A 4,240-nucleotide genomic window follows, 5' to 3' on the forward strand; every position below is an offset into this window, starting at 1 on the left:
CCTTATGTCCAGCCTGAAACGGTCTTGCAGGAGTTTGTGACCGTTTGACCTAGTCATCCCTTGGGGCGCTCTGGTGAACAAACGTTCCCCCAGATCGTCCGTCTCCGCAGTTTTATCTGGTAAAGCGAATGATTAGAGGTCTTGGGGCCGAAACGATCTCAACCTATTCTTAAGTTAATTATTTAAAAACTTGTTTTAGAATGTTGCTGTGAATAAAGGAAGTCATTTCAAAACTAGAGCAACATCTGTAGAGAAAATATTTACCCTTCCTATTTTGCCATCTTTTTCCTTTTTATCTAACTTCCCAAAAATATCAATGCAGTCTATATATTTGCATGGACTTCCAACCAAAAGGACAATGAAGCTCAATACAGTTTTATATCCAATCAGCTTGCTCCCTTACAATGAAATGGCTATGTTAATGGCTGCATGAAAAAAATACAAATCATATGAGCCAAAATCCACTTGAAACCAGATTGAGTTTAGTTTTTGTAACTCCCATGAGCTTTTATCCTCTGTTTAATGGGTCTTTGGAAACTTCAGTTTTTATTCTAGATAAATGGAGCTGTTGATAGAACCAGCCTAGTAGAGAATTATCTAGCAGTAAGACCCAGATTGTTTGACAATTTATAGTGCCAATTAAGTGCTATGCATGTGCTGAAACTAGTGAACACATCTAGATCACCATACGTTGCTCAGATTTTCATTTCTTCTCCTTTCATGTCTCCCCTTCCCCTCTTCCAGATCAACAGGTTATCAGGACATATGTTTCTAACTTCACACGAAAAAGTGATTACAACATAGACAAGGTAGCATTCTGAGAAAAATCAGAGGTCAGTGGATCAGAATCTTCTCCCTTTTACATCATTGTTTTACTTCATAGAAGTCATTGTAACCTCACGGAAGTCAATGGACGTTATAATAGTGTTCTACTAGTGCAATAAGGTAGTGTCAGGGTATGCACATATACCAAGTTAAAGGGAGGGGAAACCTACTGGCCTTAGTTGGTCTGAGGTACCTGTTTCATATGGCTTAGGCCATCCTGTGGCAAGTAGGAGCTAGAATGTGGTGGTTTAGCAATTGTTTCATTTAGGTAAACTGCCTTGATCTATCTTCCACTTACTAAAGGATAAAAGATACATCTAGCCATACCCTCAAACTTGAAAGAGTATACAAATTAGGGGGTCAGGTTTTATTAAAAATTACACATTAATTAAAATATATATTTCTGTAATTACACCCATAAATTGTATATACAAATCTAATTTTCATAACTAAAATGATATTGTTACAGTCAATTAAACTCGCATTGCCTTACAGCCAGTATTTGATTTTTAAAAACTGTTAGGTGTAAAAGCATTATAATTCAGTGCAATATAATCACAGCAACCACAAGATGACACAAAAATACTTTTGAACTGCTAAATGTCACATTGTTGATCATTTCATTAAAAATTACACAATTACTGTCTATTTTCAAACTTACTCTTTAAAAATCAATTTAAAATGTTTTCCTGATTGGTTATTTAAAAAAACAAAACAAACAGAAATATAATGTGAAAATAACAAACATATGTTTTCTGTGAAAATAACTAATTCAACAGTATTTTTAATGTGTTTTGGTTTCTATATGGGTTATCACAATGTTAATTTTAGAAACTCTAGCCCATCAGCAGACGCTTAAGAACAAATGGTGTACTGTAAGCCGCAAAATATTAACTGCAGAATTCTTTTGTTATTCATAGCACCCTTCACTTTGTTGGGTTTTATGAAACATGTTTCTTCCTTTGGTTTGCTCTGTCTTTAAGCTGTTTTGACCCATGGAACTAGCTTTGACTGTACCCTGTTAGTTCCCCTCAAATATTTAATTTGTGAAGCATACAACCCTGGCTATAGATTTAAAATCACTTGGAAAAATAGTTAAGGGATAACTAATTATCATTGTATTTAACCTAAAGCAAAGTTGGTTTGTTTAATTTTATTTTGTTTTAATAAATAGCCTTCAACATATTTTTTGGAGAAGCTTGAACAAAAACCAAGAAACTACAAATACTTCTGTGAGAGCTATCAAAAAATAGAGATACAAAAATCAAATGTTAAAGATTATATTTTAGTAAGTATAATTTATTTTAACAGGAAAAATCTTAAACTTCCATTTCCTCTATCCCATTGCAAATTAAAAGAGGTCAAGCTCTCAGATGCAATAAATTTGGTAGATCTGTTGAATTCAATCAGTTGTGCAATTTTACATCAGATAAAAATCAAGCCTATGCTTTTTAAATTTTAATTGAATTGGTCAGCCTAAAATAATGATTTAATGACAGCTTAAGTTTCACCATTTAATTTTGCTTTTCTCAGCTCTTGACAAACCAACTCATACTTTGTTTAAAGCAGAGATGGTCGAGAATTTTTTGACAAAAAATATAAAAAGCTGTTTTTAAATTTTTTGACAAAAAATATAAAAAGCTGTTTTTAATGGGGAGTCTTTTCACAGGAAAGACTTTGTTTTGACATACGTTTAATTGTATATTGAGATTATCAGACGGTTTCATATTTTTACTTTGTAAATGAAAAACAAAAAACAGATTTCTGGCTCCAAACAATTTTTTTTCTAAAAGTTGAAGCTAACTGTAAAAAGATCAGATCGAAATCAAAACAAGACTTTCAAAAGTATCAAAATTAAATGTTTCACTAGGCCCTGATATTTTTTATTTAGATTTCTGTTTTACAAAATGATTTTTGAGATTTCAGCACCACTTCATGATAGGTATTTTTTTAATATATATTTCAGAATATTTTGTAGGTTTGGAGAACATTCCTTACCCACCCCTATTTCAAACGCTGATTTTAAGACTAAAGAATTGTCAGAAAATTCCTGTCAGAGAAATTATGGACATAAAAGGAATCTCTCTACACAAATGTGAGAAGCTGTCAGTCCTAAAAATATCTTGTGTTTAGAATAACATGAGAGTGTAAACTTGAATAGCATTTCAGGTATTTTTTTTTTATTTAAGAATTGATTCTTTAAGCAGAATGCATTGTCATTTATATCTAACTCAGAATAATAATAAAGTAGACAAGAACAGAAAGAGATTTTTTTCCCATTCTAAAGTAATGATTGCTTCATTCAGAACCTCTTGCTTTCCTGCTTCATTTCCTTCATGATGTCCTTAACTCTGTATTGCTTTTACTGCTACTATTATGAATCACTTTTTCCATGTATGATGTGCTAAATCATTTTAATACAGATATAATTGTAAAGTGTGAAATATAAATCCCCATAATGTGTTCAGAAGAGAAATGTGTCAAAGTCCTTTTGTCTTTGTGACAAGTTATAAACCCAGACTGGCTCAGTTTAATCAAGTTTAATGAAATAAGCAAAACTCAAACTATAGTAGGTATGGTTCCATTGTTATTCCAGATCATTCTGCTGCAAGCAGGAAATGCTTTATTGTTTCCTTATTGTTTGTATCATTTCAAAGATATTTTGATCCTAACATCTGTTTCAAAAGTGATCAACAGTGTTCTGTTGATGTATGACAGTGCAGGACCAGCTGCTTTTCTATGCCCCTTTTCACCCTGTATCCTGTGTTCACGCCCTCAGATGTTAGCTTTCTGCCCTCTGTTCTCCCATGATGGGTTCCTATGATTGACCCACTCTTAGGTTAGGCCCTTGGTTACAGCATCTCTGTATCAACCAGGTTCACTCATTATATTTAGTTTGACTTAGCCAGGCTCAAGTAGATCTAAATGCCCAATCATACAGGCATGCAAAGGGCTTGAATCTCCAAAAAAAGGTGTACCCAAACCAAATTAGTTCACCAGAGTATGTGCACTAATGTCATGTATGTACAGACATTATACAGAGATACATTTGGCAAGAGTTAGGTCAACCTAAGTACTGAACTGTGCACAAATGCAGGAGGATAGATCAGCAGAAAATGGCTGTCTGATCTAACTTAGTTCACTCACATGTAGACCTTACACTTAGATCAACCTAACCAGGGTTAGGTTAATCTAAGTGCTGATCTGTACAGAGATTCAAGAAGGTTTGACTGGGCAAAAAATATCAGTCCTGATCCAACTGTAGGTCATCTGAGAGGTGAACTATGTAGATTGTGCTAACCCATGGCCAATCTACCTGAATCAACGTGGTGCCCTGTGACCAGTGGGGTCCCTCAAGGCTCTGTCCTGGGACCCATACTGTTCAACATCTTCATTAACGATGTGGACATTGGAG

The 4,240-nt window shown here is 34.1% G+C and overlaps 1 long non-coding RNA gene across 1 annotated transcript in view; it reads left to right on the top strand.

The window, feature by feature from the left end:
- Positions 1-75: 75 nt before the first annotated feature.
- Positions 76-4,240, top strand: part of LOC109322593 — an 18,707-nt gene continuing 14,542 nt past the window's right edge. Inside the window, exon 1 of the long non-coding RNA XR_002104423.1 lies at positions 76-173. This is a non-coding gene — a long non-coding RNA (uncharacterized LOC109322593). The remainder of the gene's footprint in view (positions 174-4,240) is intronic.

The sequence above is a fragment of the Crocodylus porosus genome, unplaced genomic scaffold, assembly GCF_001723895.1.
Source record: "Crocodylus porosus isolate Cpor-Errol unplaced genomic scaffold, CroPor_comp1, whole genome shotgun sequence".
Taxonomy (NCBI): domain Eukaryota; kingdom Metazoa; phylum Chordata; order Crocodylia; family Crocodylidae; genus Crocodylus; species Crocodylus porosus.